This window comes from Oncorhynchus masou, unplaced genomic scaffold (assembly GCF_036934945.1).
Source record: "Oncorhynchus masou masou isolate Uvic2021 unplaced genomic scaffold, UVic_Omas_1.1 unplaced_scaffold_2097, whole genome shotgun sequence".
NCBI classification, from domain to species: domain Eukaryota; kingdom Metazoa; phylum Chordata; class Actinopteri; order Salmoniformes; family Salmonidae; genus Oncorhynchus; species Oncorhynchus masou.
Genome location: NW_027008576.1, coordinates 9,851 through 27,594, shown reverse-complemented (window position 1 = coordinate 27,594; position 17,744 = coordinate 9,851). Strand labels below are relative to the sequence as shown.

The following is a 17,744-nucleotide window of genomic DNA, read 5'->3' as shown; positions in this document are numbered from 1 at the left end:
GTTGAACTTCTTTCTTCAAATTGATCATCACAGTGAGGTGAGTTTTAACAGTAAGATAGGCCAACTGTTTTAATGATAAGTTTTAGATGTGATTTTCTATTGCATTTCCACTTATGTCATGGAAGGGACAATAGAGCCCTGAGTACCAGGCCATTAGGACCTAATGGAGGGACAATAGAGCCCTGAGTACCAGGCCATTATGACCTGATGGAGGGACAGTAGAGCCCTGAGTACCAGGCCATTAGGACCTGATGGAGAGACAGTAGAGCCCTGAGTACCAGGCCATTATGACCTGATGGTCATAATGGTCACCGCAAAGCCCTAGACTCAGTGTATAATGAAAACAGTATTGGTCCAAGAACAGAGCCTTGAGGAATGTCGACATTTACCGTAGATTGTCAGAGGAATTTAAACCAGACTGATGACATGTTCTTTGATATAATCTTGTAGAAGACCCAGGTTAGTATCCCAATGTTATTTCAGCTCTACCACTCTGAAGTTGGAGGGGGTGAAGAGGGTGTGGGGAAAGGATGGGTACCTGGCCCAGCAGCAGAGTGCAGGTGAGACCCCAACCCCCCTAGTGGAGCTGCCCAGTCCCCTGCTGTCCCCTCAGAGCCCACCCTCCCAGACACAGAAACCCTCCTCTGGACTTGAGCCTGACCAGGAGAAACGGCAGCTGGCCTCGTCGCTCTTTGTTGGCCTGGGGTCCCACAACTCTGTGTGTCTGGTGAGATTACCTTCTACTGTTTGGTTGTTCATTAATCATTGCCAATCAATCAAACGTATTTAAGGCTTTATTTAAACCCTTTTACATCAATAGTTGTCAAAGTGCTTTACAGTAACCTGGCCTAGACTTCAAAACAGAAACATACAGGTGCTTTAGCTATCAGCTCACGCCGGAGTACTGTTTAATTTTTTATTTAACCTTTATTTAACTAGGTAAGTCAGTTAAGAACAAATTCTTATTTGTTGCCTGAGTGCTGTCGGATGGTTGCTGAGTGCTGTCGGATGGTTGCTGAGTGCTGTCGGATGGCTGCTGAGTGCTGTCGGATGGCTGCTGAGTGCTGTCGGATGGCTGCTGAGTGCTGTCGGATGGTTGCTGAGTGCTGTCGGATGGCTGCTGAGTGCTGTCGGATGGCTGCTGAGTGCTGTCGGATGGCTGCTGAGTGCTGTCGGATGGCTGCTGAGTGCTGTCGGATGGCTGCTGAGTGCTGTCGGATGGTTGCTGAGTGCTGTCGGATGGTTGCTGAGTGCTGTCGGATGGCTGCTGAGTGCTGTCGGATGGCTGCTGAGTGCTGTCGGATGGCTGCTGAGTGCTGTCGGATGGCTGCTGAGTGCTGTCGGATGGCTGCTGAGTGCTGTCGGATGGCTGCTGAGTGCTGTCGGATGGTTGCTGAGTGCTGTCGGATGGTTGCTGAGTGCTGTCGGATGGCTGCTGAGTGCTGTCGGATGGCTGCTGAGTGCTGTCGTATGGTTGCTGAGTGCTGTCGGATGGTTGCTGAGTGCTGTCGGATGGCTGCTGAGTGCTGTCGGATGGCTGCTGAGTGCTGTTAAATATCGGCTGGTACTCTCCCCAACAGATGGGCCGAGCCGAGACGGCGCCCGACACTTCAGAAGGAAACCCAGGGGGAGTCATCATCAGGCGCCAGCGAAGGCTCCTCTGACTCCTCCCACTCGTCTCGCAGCGCTGCCGTTGACAACCTTCTGCTTAGCAACCTACTGGACTCGACCACTGTGGCCTCAGAGGGGGTGCTGCTACCACCACCACACCTCAACAGACCTCCCAGAGAACACTGGACCATACCACTAGCAACGGTAACCCCCATGTAGAGGGGACGGAGCAGAGAGTAGAGGCAGGAGGACCTCTCTCTGATCAGGGGAAATGGCATGGTGGCTGTTGTACCGCCCACACACACACAGACAGACCCACAAACACAACAAGATCTACACCCAGCTCCAGCACTAGAGAGACCCAGCGACCTCCCTCTCACCTCCCACCTGCCAGCAGAGCTCTCTGGGCTGGCCCGCTCTGAGTTCACCCCCCTCTGCTCGGACCAGGACTCCAGCCTGGCTCTGTCAGCCTGTAGAGTGTATAAAGAGGATGCCTTAGTGTTGCTGGTCTTCATATCCAACAACAATGACTCAGCGCTCCACCAGATGGCGCTGCAGCTCACCTGCAAAGAACTGGAGGTATATATTTTTCAGACTGGCCTTAACAACAAAGTTCCCTTGTTTTTGTCAGACATCCTGGTTGGAAGATCCCGGAATCAAGACAGAAATACCAGGGGATCCTCCAACCGGGATTTAGAAAAACCATGGATCTTTGTGAAAGTTTCAGGAATTTTTGCAGCCTGTAAATCATGTCAAACTGATGACTCTATCATGTTGTTTTCCCCCTCAGATGTCCTGTATCTCAGGTAGTCCGTTAAAGGAGGTTAAGGGTCACAGTGTGTCGGTTTGTCTGCACACTGTTGTCATGAAGAGAGCCTCAGTCCAGGTGGAGCTGGCTGGGTTACTGTCCTACCAGAGACCCCTGGGCCAGCACCAGGCAGCACAGTTCTCACTGAGCCTCTCTCTGAAACACTTCCTCAGGTAAAACTACTGCTATCTGTAACTATCAGCACTGTCTTACAGGTTACCCTGGGTCCTAACCTCTCATGGGCAGCCTATGTGACCAGGAATGGTACTGTAGAGCTGTCATAATGCAACAACAAAGTGGCAAAACATGTTAGCGCTCAGTCACTACTCTAAGTCGTTCTGGATAAGAGCGTCTGCTAATGACTCTATAACGACAGGGTTCCTTTAGAACTAGCAGCATTAGTTCCGGTGCTTTGGACAAATCAAGATTTCTCAGGTGTTGGCATCTTTTGAATTTCTGAAGAGGAGGGGACAGTTAGGCCCGTAGACTTGTCCGTAACTTGTAAAGAGAGAGAGGTCGGAGCACTTTGTTCTGGTTCCGATCCTAGTTCTATCTCTCCTCTTAACACGTATGGACCCAGAACTTAATGGAGCATCTGACCAATAACATTTTTTAGTCCTAGGTCAACAGGTCAACTCCTACTTTCACAGGTCAACTTCTACTTTCACAGGCCAACTCCTACTTTCACAGGCCAACTCCTACTTTCACAGGCCAACTCCTACTTTCACAGGCCAACTCCTACTTTCACAGGCCAACTCCTACTTTCACAGGCCAACTCCTACTTTCACAGGTCAACTCCTGACCCTACTTCACAGGTCAACTCCGCCCCTACTTCACAGGTCAACTCCCGCCCTACTTCACAGGTCAACTCCCCCCTACTTCACAGGTCAACTCCCGCTCCTACTTCACAGGTCAACTCCCGCTCCTACTTCACAGGTCAACTCCCCCCTACTTCACAGGTCAACTCCCCTCCCCCTACTTCACAGGTCAACTCCTGCCCCTACTTCACAGGTCAACTCCGCCCCTACTTCACAGGTCAACTCCCGCCCCTACTTCACAGGTCAACTCCCCCTACTTCACAGGTCAACTCCCGCTCCTACTTCACAGGTCAACTCCCGCCCCTACTTCACAGGTCAACTCCCGCTCCTACTTCACAAGTCAACTCCCGCCCCTACTTCACAGGTCAACTCCCCCTACTTCACAGGTCAACTCCCCCCTACTTCACAGGTCAACTCCCGCTCCTACTTCACAGGTCAACTCCCGCCCCTACTTCACAGGTCAACTCCCCCCTACTTCACAGGTCAACTCCCCCTACTTCACAGGTCAACTCCCGCTCCTACTTCACAGGTCAACTCCCGCTCCTACTTCACAGGTCAACTCCCGCCCTACTTCACAGGTCAACTCCCGCCCCTACTTCACAGGTCAACTCCCCCTACTTCACAGGTCAACTCCTGCCCTACTTCACAGGTCAACTCCCCCTACTTCACAGGTCAACTCCCGCCCCTACTTCACAGGTCAACTCCCCCCTACTTCACAGGTCAACTCCCGCTCCTACTTCACAGGTCAACTCCCGCTCCTACTTCACAGGTCAACTCCCGCCCCTACTTCACAGGTCAACTCCCGCCCCTACTTCACAGGTCAACTCCCGCCCCTACTTCACAGGTCAACTCCCGCCCCTACTTCACAGGTCAACTCCCGCCCCTACTTCACAGGTCAACTCCCGCCCCTACTTCACAGGTCAACTCCCGCCCCTACTTCACAGGTCAATTCCCGCTCCTACTTCACAGGTCAACTCCCGTCCTACTTCACAGGTCAACTCCCGCCCCTACTTCACAGGTCAACTCCCGCCCCTACTTCACAGGTCAACTCCCCCCCCTACTTCACAGGTCAACTCCCGCCCCCCCCCCCCCCTACTTCACAGGTCAACTCCCGCCCCTACTTCACAGGTCAACTCCCGCCCCTACTTCACAGGTCAACTCCCCCCCTACTTCACAGGTCAACTCCCGCCCCTACTTCACAGGTCAACTCCCGCCCCTACTTCACAGGTCAACTCCCGCCCCTACTTCACAGGTCAACTCCTCCCCCATCCCCCCTACTTCACAGGTCAACTCCCGCTCCTACTTCACAGGTCAACTCCGCCCCTACTTCACAGGTCAACTCCTCCCCCCATCCCCCCTACTTCACAGGTCAACTCCTCCCCCCATCCCCCCCCTACTTCACAGGTCAACTCCCCCCTACTTCACAGGTCAACTCCCGCTCCTACTTCACAGGTCAACTCCCGCTTCTACTTCACAGGTCAACTCCCGCTCCTACTTCACAGGTCAACTCCGCCCCTACTTCACAGGTCAACTCCTCCCCCCATCCCCCCTACTTCACAGGTCAACTCCCCCCTACTTCACAGGTCAACTCCCCCCCTACTTCACAGGTCAACTCCCGCTCCTACTTCACAGGTCAACTCCGCCCCTACTTCACAGGTCAACTCCTCCCCCATCCCCCCCCTACTTCACAGGTCAACTCCCCCCTACTTCACAGGTCAACTCCCCCTACTTCACAGGTCAACTCCCGCCCCTACTTCACAGGTCAACTCCTCCCCCCATCCCCCCTACTTCACAGGTCAACTCCCCCCTACTTCACAGGTCAACTCCCGCTCCTACTTCACAGGTCAACTCCCGCTCCTACTTCACAGGTCAACTCCCGCCCCTACTTCACAGGTCAACTCCCGCCCCTACTTCACAGGTCAACTCCCCCCTACTTCACAGGTCAACTCCTGCCCTACTTCACAGGTCAACTCCCCCTACTTCACAGGTCAACTCCCGCCCCTACTTCACAGGTCAACTCCCCCCTACTTCACAGGTCAACTCCCGCTCCTACTTCACAGGTCAACTCCCGCTCCTACTTCACAGGTCAACTCCCGCCCCTACTTCACAGGTCAACTCCCGCCCCTACTTCACAGGTCAACTCCCGCCCCTACTTCACAGGTCAACTCCCGCCCTACTTCACAGGTCAACTCCCGCCCTACTTCAGGTCAACTCCCGCCCCTACTTCACAGGTCAACTCCCGCCCCTACTTCACAGGTCAACTCCCGCTCCTACTTCACAGGTCAACTCCCGCTCCTACTTCACAGGTCAACTCCCGCCCCTACTTCACAGGTCAACTCCCGCCCCTACTTCACAGGTCAACTCCGCCCCTACTTCACAGGTCAACTCCCGCCCTACTTCACAGGTCAACTCCCGCCCCTACTTCACAGGTCAACTCCCGCCCCTACTTCACAGGTCAACTCCCGCCCCTACTTCACAGGTCAACTCCCGCCCCTACTTCACAGGTCAACTCCCGCCCCTACTTCACAGGTCAACTCCCGCCCCTACTTCACAGGTCAACTCCCGCCCTACTTCACAGGTCAACTCCGCCCCTACTTCACAGGTCAACTCCCGCCCCTACTTCACAGGTCAACTCCTCCCCCATCCCCCCCTACTTCACAGGTCAACTCCCGCTCCTACTTCACAGGTCAACTCCGCCCCTACTTCACAGGTCAACTCCTCCCCCATCCCCCCTACTTCACAGGTCAACTCCTCCCCCCATCCCCCCTACTTCACAGGTCAACTCCCCCCTACTTCACAGGTCAACTCCCGCTCCTACTTCACAGGTCAACTCCCGCTCCTACTTCACAGGTCAACTCCCGCTCCTACTTCACAGGTCAACTCCGCCCCTACTTCACAGGTCAACTCCTCCCCCCCCCCTACTTCACAGGTCAACTCCCCCCTACTTCACAGGTCAACTCCCCCCTACTTCACAGGTCAACTCCCGCTCCTACTTCACAGGTCAACTCCGCCCCTACTTCACAGGTCAACTCCTCCCCCCCTACTTCACAGGTCAACTCCCCCTACTTCACAGGTCAACTCCCCCCTACTTCACAGGTCAACTCCCGCCCCTACTTCACAGGTCAACTCCCGCTCCTACTTCACAGGTCAACTCCTCCCCCATCCCCCCCCCCCTACTTCACAGGTCAACTCCTCCCCCCATCCCCCCTACTTCACAGGTCAACTCCCCCTACTTCACAGGTCAACTCCCCCCTACTTCACAGGTCAACTCCCGCTCCTACTTCACAGGTCAACTCCTCCCCCCCCCCCCCCCTACTTCACAGGTCAACTCCCGCTCCTACTTCACAGGTCAACTCCTCCCCCCATCCCCCCTACTTCACAGGTCAACTCCTCCCCATCCCCCCCCTACTTCACAGGTCAACTCCCCCCTACTTCACAGGTCAACTCCCGCTCCTACTTCACAGGTCAACTCCTCCCCCCCATCCCCCTACTTCACAGGTCAACTCCCCCCTACTTCACAGGTCAACTCCCCCTACTTCACAGGTCAACTCCTCCCCCCATCCCCCCCCTACTTCACAGGTCAACTCCCGCTCCTACTTCACAGGTCAACTCCTCCCCCATCCCCCCTACTTCACAGGTCAACTCCGCCCCTACTTCACAGGTCAACTCCTCCCCCCATCCCCCCCCCTACTTCACAGGTCAACTCCCGCCCCTACTTCACAGGTCAACTCCCGCCCCTACTTCACAGGTCAACTCCTCCCCCATCCCCCCTACTTCACAGGTCAACTCCCGCTCCTACTTCACAGGTCAACTCCGCCCCTACTTCACAGGTCAACTCCTCCCCCCATCCCCCCCCTACTTCACAGGTCAACTCCTCCCCCCATCCCCCCCCTACTTCACAGGTCAACTCCCGCTCCTACTTCACAGGTCAACTCCTCCCCCCATCCCCCCCCTACTTCACAGGTCAACTCCTCCCCCCATCCCCCCCCTACTTCACAGGTCAACTCCCCCTACTTCACAGGTCAACTCCCGCTCCTACTTCACAGGTCAACTCCTCCCCCATCCCCCCCCTACTTCACAGGTCAACTCCCCCCTACTTCACAGGTCAACTCCCCCCTACTTCACAGGTCAACCCTCCCCCATCCCCCCTACTTCACAGGTCAACTCCCGCTCCTACTTCACAGGTCAACTCCTCCCCCATCCCCCCTACTTCACAGGTCAACTCCCGCTCCTACTTCACAGGTCAACTCCGCCCCTACTTCACAGGTCAACTCCTCCCCCATCCCCCCTACTTCACAGGTCAACTCCCCCCTACTTCACAGGTCAACTCCCGCTCCTACTTCACAGGTCAACTCCGCCCCTACTTCACAGGTCAACTCCTCCCCCCACCCCCCCTACTTCACAGGTCAACTCCCCCTACTTCACAGGTCAACTCCCCCTACTTCACAGGTCAACTCCCGCCCCTACTTCACAGGTCAACTCCTCCCCCCATCCCCCCCCTACTTCACAGGTCAACTCCCCCCTACTTCACAGGTCAACTCCCACTCCTACTTCACAGGTCAACTCCTCCCCCCATCCCCCCTACTTCACAGGTCAACTCCCGCTCCTACTTCACAGGTCAACTCCTCCCCCCATCCCCCCCCTACTTCACAGGTCAACTCCCGCCCCTACTTCACAGGTCAACTCCCCCTACTTCACAGGTCAACTCCCCCTACTTCACAGGTCAACTCCCGCTCCTACTTCACAGGTCAACTCCCGCCCCTACTTCACAGGTCAACTCCCCCTACTTCACAGGTCAACTCCCGCTCCTACTTCACAGGTCAACTCCCGCTCCTACTTCACAGGTCAACTCCGCCCCTACTTCACAGGTCAACTCCCCCCTACTTCACAGGTCAACTCCGCCCCTACTTCACAGGTCAACTCCCGCCCCTACTTCACAGGTCAACTCCCGCCCCTACTTCACAGGTCAACTCCTCCCCCCACCCCCCTACTTCACAGGTCAACTCCCCCTACTTCACAGGTCAACTCCCCCTACTTCACAGGTCAACTCCCGCCCCTACTTCACAGGTCAACTCCTCCCCCATCCCCCCTACTTCACAGGTCAACTCCCCCCTACTTCACAGGTCAACTCCCGCTCCTACTTCACAGGTCAACTCCCGCTCCTACTTCACAGGTCAACTCCCGCTCCTACTTCACAGGTCAACTCCGCCCCTACTTCACAGGTCAACTCCTCCCCCATCCCCCCCCTACTTCACAGGTCAACTCCCCCCTACTTCACAGGTCAACTCCCCCCCCTACTTCACAGGTCAACTCCCGCTCCTACTTCACAGGTCAACTCCGCCCCTACTTCACAGGTCAACTCCCCCCCCTACTTCACAGGTCAACTCCCCCTACTTCACAGGTCAACTCCCGCCCCTACTTCACAGGTCAACTCCTCCCCCCATCCCCCCTACTTCACAGGTCAACTCCCCCTACTTCACAGGTCAACTCCCGCTCCCTACTTCACAGGTCAACTCCTCCCCCCATCCCCCCTACTTCACAGGTCAACTCCCGCTCCTACTTCACAGGTCAACTCCTCCCCCCCCCCTATCACAGGTCAACTCCCCCTACTTCACAGGTCAACTCCCCCTACTTCACAGGTCAACTCCTCCCCCACCCCCCTACTTCACAGGTCAACTCCGCTCCTACTTCACAGGTCAACTCCTCCCCATCCCCCCTACTTCACAGGTCAACTCCCGCTCCTACTTCACAGGTCAACTCCGCCCCTACTTCACAGGTCAACTCCTCCCCCATCCCCCCTACTTCACAGGTCAACTCCCCCCCTACTTCACAGGTCAACTCCCCCTACTTCACAGGTCAACTCCCGCCCCTACTTCACAGGTCAACTCCTCCCCCATCCCCCCTACTTCACAGGTCAACTCCCCCCTACTTCACAGGTCAACTCCCGCTCCTACTTCACAGGTCAACTCCTCCCCCATCCCCCCTACTTCACAGGTCATCTCCCGCCCCTACTTCACAGGTCAACTCCCCCCTACTTCACAGGTCAACTCCCCCCTACTTCACAGGTCAACTCCCGCTCCTACTTCACAGGTCAACTCCCGCCCCTACTTCACAGGTCAACTCCCCCTACTTCACAGGTCAACTCCCGCTCCTACTTCACAGGTCAACTCCCGCTCCTACTTCACAGGTCAACTCCCCCTACTTCACAGGTCAACTCCCCCTACTTCACAGGTCAACTCCCGCCCCTACTTCACAGGTCAACTCCCCCCCTACTTCACAGGTCAACTCCCGCCCCTACTTCACAGGTCAACTCCCCCCCTACTTCACAGGTCAACTCCCGCCCCTACTTCACAGGTCAACTCCCCCCCTACTTCACCCGCCCCTACTTCACAGGTCAACTCCCGCCCCTACTTCACAGGTCAACTCCCGCCCCTACTTCACAGGTCAACTCCCCCCTACTTCTGAGGCCCCCCCTACTTCACAGGTCAACTCCCGCTTCTTCCCCCCTACTTCACAGGTCAACTCCCGCCCCTACTTCACAGGTCAACTCCCGCCCCTACTTCACAGGTCAACTCCCGCCCTACTTCACAGGTCAACTCCCGCCCCTACTTCACAGGTCAACTCCTCCCCCCATCCCCCCTACTTCACAGGTCAACTCCCCCCTACTTCACAGGTCAACTCCCGCCCCTACTTCACAGGTCAACTCCTCCCCCCATCCCCCCCTACTTCACAGGTCAACTCCCCCCTACTTCACAGGTCAACTCCCCCCCCCCTACTTCACAGGTCAACTCCTCCCCCATCCCCCCCTACTTCACAGGTCAACTCCCGCTCCTACTTCACAGGTCAACTCCTCCCCCATCCCCCCCCTACTTCACAGGTCAACTCCTCCCCCATCCCCCCCCCTACTTCACAGGTCAACTCCGCCCCTACTTCACAGGTCAACTCCTCCCCCCATCCCCCCTACTTCACAGGTCAACTCCGCCCCTTCACAGGTCAACTCCCACCCCTACTTCACAGGTCAACTCCTCCCCCCATCCCCCCCTACTTCACAGGTCAACTCCCGCTCCTACTTCACAGGTCAACTCCCCCCTACTTCACAGGTCAACTCCTCCCCCCCCCCCTACTTCACAGGTCAACTCCTCCCCCCATCCCCCCTACTTCACAGGTCAACTCCCGCTCCTACTTCAGGTCAACTCCCCCATCCTACTTCACAGGTCAACTCCTCCCCCCATCCCCCCTACTTCACAACTCCCCCTACTTCACAGGTCAACTCCCGCTCCTACCCACAGGTCAACCCCCCCCATCCCCCCCTACTTCACAGGTCAACTCCCGCTCCTACTTCACAGGTCAACTCCTCCCCATCCCCCCTACTTCACAGGTCAACTCCGCCCCTTCACAGGTCAACTCCTCCCCCATCCCCCCCCTACTTCACAGGTCAACTCCCGCCCCTACTTCACAGGTCAACTCCCGCCCCTACTTCCCCCCACAGGTCAACTCCTCCCCCAGGTCCCCCCCCTACTTCACAGGTCAACTCCCGCCCCTACTTCACAGGTCAACTCCTCCCCCATCCCCCCCCTACTTCACAGGTCAACTCCGCTCCCCTTCACAGGTCACTTCACAGGTCAACTCCTCCCCCATCCCCCTACTTCACAGGTCAACTCCCCCCTACTTCACAGGTCAACTCCCCCCCATCCTACTTCACAGGTCAACTCCTCCCCCCATCCCCCCTACTTCACAGGTCAACTCCCCCCTACTTCACAGGTCAACTCCCCCCTACTTCACAGGTCAACTCCTCCCCCATCCCCCCCCTACTTCACAGGTCAACTCCCCCTACTTCACAGGTCAACTCCTCCCCCATCCCCCCTACTTCACAGGTCAACTCCCCCCCATCCCTACTTCACAGGTCAACTCCGCCCCTACTTCACAGGTCAACTCCTCCCCCATCCCCCCTACTTCACAGGTCAACTCCCCCTACTTCACAGGTCAACTCCCGCTCCTACTTCAGGTCAACTCCGCCCCTACTTCACAGGTCAACTCCTCCCCCACCCCCCCTACTTCACAGGTCAACTCCCCCTACTTCACAGGTCAACTCCCCCTACTTCACAGGTCAACTCCCGCCCCTACTTCACAGGTCAACTCCTCCCCCCATCCCCCCCTACTTCACAGGTCAACTCCCCCTACTTCCAACTCCCCCCTACTCCTACTTCACAGGTCAACTCCTCCCCCATCCCCCCCCCCCTACTTCACAGGTCAACTCCGCTCCTACTTCACAGGTCAACTCCTCCCCCCATCCCCCCCTACTTCACAGGTCAACTCCGCCCTACTTCACAGGTCAACTCCCCCCTACTTCACAGGTCAACTCCCCCTACTTCACAGGTCAACTCCCCTCCTACTTCACAGGTCAACTCCCCCTACTTCACAGGTCAACTCCCGCTCCCCTACTTCACAGGTCAACTCCCGCTCCCCCTACTTCACAGGTCAACTCCCGCTCCTACTTCACAGGTCAACTCCCCCCCTACTTCACAGGTCAACTCCCCCCTACTTCACAGGTCAACTCCCGCCCCTACTTCACAGGTCAACTCCCGCCCCTACTTCACAGGTCAACTCCCGCCCCCTTCACAGGTCAACCCTCCCCCTACTTCACAGGTCAACTCCCCCCCCTACTTCACAGGTCAACTCCCGCCCCTACTTCACAGGTCAACTCCTCCCCCCATCCCCCCTACTTCACAGGTCAACTCCCCCTACTTCACAGGTCAACTCCGCTCCTACTTCACAGGTCAACTCCCGCTCCTACTTCACAGGTCAACTCCCGCTCCTACTTCACAGGTCAACTCCGCCCCTACTTCACAGGTCAACTCCTCCCCCATCCCCCCCCTACTTCACAGGTCAACTCCCCCCTACTTCACAGGTCAACTCCCCCCTACTTCACAGGTCAACTCCCCCCTACTTCACAGGTCAACTCCGCCCCTACTTCACAGGTCAACTCCCCCCCCTACTTCACAGGTCAACTCCCCCTACTTCACAGGTCAACTCCCGCCCCTACTTCACAGGTCAACTCCTCCCCCATCCCCCCTACTTCACAGGTCAACTCCCCCTACTTCACAGGTCAACTCCCTCCTACTTCACAGGTCAACCCTCCCCCATCCCCCCCTACTTCACAGGTCAACTCCCGCTCCTACTTCAGGTCAACTCCTCCCCCCATCCCCCCCCTACTTCACAGGTCAACTCCCCCCCTACTTCACAGGTCAACTCCCCCTACTTCACAGGTCAACTCCTCCCCCACCCCCCTACTTCACAGGTCAACTCCCGCTCCTACTTCACAGGTCAACTCCTCCCCCATCCCCCCCTACTTCACAGGTCAACTCCCGCTCCTACTTCACAGGTCAACTCCGCCCCTACTTCACAGGTCAACTCCCCCCCCCCCCTACTTCACAGGTCAACTCCCCCCTACTTCACAGGTCAACTCCCCCTACTTCACAGGTCAACTCCCGCCCCTACTTCACAGGTCAACTCCTCCCCATCCCCCCCCTACTTCACAGGTCAACTCCCCCCCTACTTCACAGGTCAACTCCCCGCTCCTACTTCACAGGTCAACTCCCGCCCCTACTTCACAGGTCAACTCCCCCCCTTCACAGGTCAACTCCCCCCTACTTCACAGGTCAACTCCCGCTCCTACTTCACAGGTCAACTCCCGCCCCTACTTCACAGGTCAACTCCCCCTACTTCACAGGTCAACTCCCGCTCCTACTTCACAGGTCAACTCCCGCTCCTACTTCACAGGTCAACTCCGCCCCTACTTCACAGGTCAACTCCCCCCCTACTTCACAGGTCAACTCCCGCCCCTACTTCACAGGTCAACTCCCGCCCCTACTTCACAGGTCAACTCCCGCCCCTACTTCCAGGTCAACTCCCCCCCCCCCCCCCCTACTTCACAGGTCAACTCCCCCCCGCCCCTACTTCACAGGTCAACTCCCGCTCCTACTTCACAGGTCAACTCCTCCCCAGGTCAACCTCCCCCATCCCCCCTACTTCACAGGTCAACTCCTCCCCCCATCCCCCCTACTACTTCACAGGTCAACTCCCCCCTACTTCACAGGTCAACTCCCGCTCCTACTTCACAGGTCAACTCCGCCCCTACTTCACAGGTCAACTCCTCCCCCCCATCCCCCCTACTTCACAGGTCAACTCCCCCTACTTCACAGGTCAACTCCCCCTACTTCACAGGTCAACTCCGCCCCTACTTCACAGGTCAACTCCCCCCCCATCCCCCTTCACAGGTCAACTCCCCCTACTTCACAGGTCAACTCCCCCTACTTCACAGGTCAACCCCGCTACTTCACAGGTCAACTCCTCCCCCATCCCCCCCTACTTCACAGGTCAACTCCCCCCTACTTCACAGGTCAACTCCTCCCCTACTTCACAGGTCAACTCCCCCCCTACTTCACAGGTCAACTCCCGCCCCTACTTCACAGGTCAACTCCTCCCCCCATCCCCCCCCCTACTTCACAGGTCAACTCCCCCTACTTCACAGGTCAACTCCCCCCTACTTCACAGGTCAACTCCCGCCCCTACTTCACAGGTCAACCCTCCCCCCATCCCCCCTACTTCACAGGTCAACTCCCCCCTACTTCACAGGTCAACTCCCGCTCCTACTTCACAGGTCAACTCCCCCCCCTACTTCAGGTCAACTCCCCCCCTACTTCACAGGTCAACTCCCCCCATCCCCCCTACTTCACAGGTCAACTCCCGCCCCTACTTCACAGGTCAACTCCCCCCCTACTTCACAGGTCAACTCCCCCCTACTTCACAGGTCAACTCCCGTCCTACTTCACAGGTCAACTCCCGCCCCTACTTCACAGGTCAACTCCCCCCTACTTCACAGGTCAACCCTCCCCCATCCCCCCTACTTCACAGGTCAACTCCTCCCCCCATCCCCCTACTTTGGTCAACTCCCCCCTACTTCACAGGTCAACTCCCGCTCCTACTTCCAACTCCGCCCCTACTTCACAGGTCAACTCCCCCCCATCCCCCCCCCTACTTCACAGGTCAACTCCCCCCTACTTCACAGGTCAACTCCCCCCTACTTCACAGGTCAACCCCGCTCCTACTTCACAGGTCAACTCCTTACTTCACAGGTCAACTCCTCCCCCCCATCCCCCCTACTTCACAGGTCAACTCCCCCCTACTTCACAGGTCAACTCCCGGGTCAACTCCTCCCCCCATCCCCCCCCTACTTCACAGGTCAACTCCGCTCCTACTTCACAGGTCAACTCCTCCCCCCATCCCCCCCTACTTCACAGGTCAACTCCCCCTACTTCACAGGTCAACTCCCCCTACTTCACAGGTCAACTCCCGCCCCTACTTCACAGGTCAACTCCCCCCCATCCCCCCCCCTACTTCACAGGTCAACTCCCCCTACTTCACAGGTCAACTCCCGCCTACTTCACAGGTCAACTCCCCCTACTTCACAGGTCAACTCCCGCCCCTACTTCACAGGTCAACTCCCCCTACTTCACAGCAACTCCCCCTACTTCACAGGTCAACTCCCGCCCTACTTCACAGGTCAACTCCCGCCCCTCACAGGTCAACTCCCGCCCTACTTCACAGGTCAACTCCCGCCCCTACTTCAGGTCAACTCCCCCCTACTTCACAGGTCAACCCCGCCCCTCTTCACAGGTCCTCCTACTTCACAGGTCAACTCCCGCCCTACTTCACAGGTCAACCGCCCCTACTTCACAGGTCAACCCCGCCTCTACTTCACAGGTCAACTCCCGGGTCAACTCCCGCCCTACTTCACAGGTCAACTCACTTCAGGTCAACTCCCGCCCTACTTCTCAACTCCCGCCCCTACTTCACAGGGTCAATCCCGCCCTACGGTCAAATCCCGCCCCTACTTCACAGGTCAACCCCGCCCTACTTCACAGGTCAACTCCCGCCCCTACTTCACAGGTCAACTCCGCCCCTACTTCACAGGTCAACTCCCGCCCCCTACTCAACCCCGCCCCTACTTCAGGTCAACGGTCAACTCCCGCCCTACTACTTCACAGGTCAACTCCCGCCCCTACTTCACAGGCAACTCCCGCCCCTACTTCAGGTCAACTCCCGCCCCTACTTCACAGGTCAACTCCTGCCCCTACTTCAGGTCAACCCCGCCCCTACTTCACAGGTCAACTCCCGCCCCTACTTCACAGGTCAACTCCTCCCCCCATCCCCCCCCCCTACTTCACAGGTCAACTCCCGCTCCTACTTCACAGGTCAACTCCTCCCCCCCCCCCCCTTCACTCAACTCCCCCTACAGGTCAACTCCCGCCCCTCACTTCACAGGTCAGATGGAATTGTTGCCATAGTGTCTATCATAGGGCAAGATGGAGCTACCACCCTATTGCTTACATCTCAGATCTACACCTAGTGCCTAGTGGGCCTCTGTTAGCCACTACTACTTCCTGTGTGTGCACACTGTTGACATTCTCCTTCCTGTTTGTGTTTATACAGGCCTTTGACTGTGTCCACAGGGGATTATGGGAAAATGTGGTTGTCTTTCTCTCATGACTTGAAGCAGAACCTTCGACTGGTAACAACAGAACACCGAGAACCTCTGACGGCCACACTGGACGTGCTGAAGGGCAAACTACACCTCCACGTTGTCGACATCATAGGTCAGCAGGTGGCACGCCTCATCTTAATGTTTTATCCCAGCCCTGACCATTTTAGAAAATCTCATGCCTATCATAATACTGTTATTGTACATCTTTCTGTCATACACTGTTGTTAATGCGGCAGGTAGCCTAGTGGTTAGAGCGTAGAGGCGGCAGGGTAGCCTAGTGGTTAGAATGGAGGGCGGCAGGGTAGCCTAGTGGTTAGAATGGAGGGGCGGCAGGTAGCCTAGTGGTTAGAGCGTAGAGGCGGCAGGGTAGCCTAGTGGTTAGAATGGAGGGGCGGCAGGGTAGCCTAGTGGTTAGAGCGTAGAGGCGGCAGGGTAGCCTAGTGGTTGAATGGAGGGGCGGCAGGGTAGCCTAGTGGTTAGAGCGTAGAGGCGGCAGGGTAGCCTAGTGGTTAGAGCGTAGAGGCGGCAGGGTAGCCTAGTGGTTAGAGCGTAGAGGCGGCAGGGTAGCCTAGTGGTTAGAGCGTAGAGGCGGCAGGGTAGCCTAGTGGTTAGAGCGTAGAGGCGGCAGGGTAGCCTAGTGGTTAGAATGGAGGGGCGGCAGGGTAGCCTAGTGGTTAGAGCGTAGAGGCGGCAGGGTAGCCTCGTGGTTAGAGCGTAGAGGCGGCAGGGTAGCCTAGTGGTTAGAGCGTAGAGGCGGCAGGGTAGCCTAGTGGTTAGAGCGTAGAGGCGGCAGGGTAGCCTAGTGGTTAGAGCGTAGAGGTGGCAGGGTAGCCTAGTGGTTAGAGCGTAGAGGCGGCAGGGTAGCCTAGTGGTTAGAGCGTAGAGGCGGCAGGGTAGCCTAGTGGTTAGAGCCTAGAGGCGGCAGGGTAGCCTAGTGGTTAGAGCGTAGAGGCGGCAGGGTAGCCTAGTGGTTAGAGCGTTGGACTAGTAACCGAAAGGTTGCAAGTTCAAACCCCGAGCTGACAAGGTACAAATCTGTCGGTCTGCCCCTGAACAGGCAGTTAACCCACTGTTCCTAGGCCGTCATTGAAAATAAGAATTTGTTCTTAACTGACTTGCCTAGTAAAATAAAGGTCAAATATTTTTTTACAAAAAATACCACTTCATCATGAAGTGGGTAATGGAAGTTTATTACTTTTGACCTTTTCCCTTTAGGGTCGGAGGGCATCGTGGCGTGCCGGGGTGCTTCAGGGTCCAGGTCAGGGTCAGCCATGTCTGCTTCACTGTCGTGTCCACGCTGACTCGCTGGCCGTGTGGCTGCGCTCCCCTGTCCCTGAGCTGCCGGACTCCCCTCCTCTACCACTGTCAGAAAGCCCTGACGGAGACCTGAGCCGGGCCGTGTCTCATTCCAGGAAGTTGTTCCCTTCATTCACCTCACTGATAATTTCTATTAAAGTTATATGGCAGCGACTAAGGATGCGCCGACAGGCAGCCCAATTCTGATTAAAAAAATCACTAATCGGTCTAATCCAATCAGCTCTGAAGATCTGATGTGATTGGTCAAAAGACCAATTAGTGGAGAGAGAAAAAAATGAGAGAATTGGACTGCGTGTCTTTTTGGTTTACACCTGACCAGTTGTTTGTCTCATCGGTAAAGGAGAGTCGACAAGGACGAAGGCGAGGAAACCACTTTATGGAATGAAGTGCAGCCCTGCGCTCACAGGCCCCAAGCACCACCACTGAGGGGATTCTATCACACAGAGACATACAGTGGAAAGCAGCTGATGTTATGTGTCCTTGTGTTTGCTATATATTTTTCTCAACAGTGATTTCACGCGGTTTTATTTTTATGCTCTTGTAATTAATGCGTTTTTAACGGAACATCTAATTGTTCTTATCGCTTTCACATAGCTCTTTGTGAAAACGTGAGCTGTGAACCTCAGAAGGAACGAGAAGGAAAGCG

The 17,744-nt window shown here is 56.5% G+C and overlaps 1 pseudogene; it reads left to right on the top strand.

The window, feature by feature from the left end:
• LOC135532898 (AP-4 complex subunit epsilon-1-like) overlaps positions 1 to 17,255 on the top strand; it is a 34,540-nt pseudogene extending 17,285 nt beyond the window's left edge.
• The last annotated feature ends 489 nt before the right edge of the window (positions 17,256 to 17,744 follow it).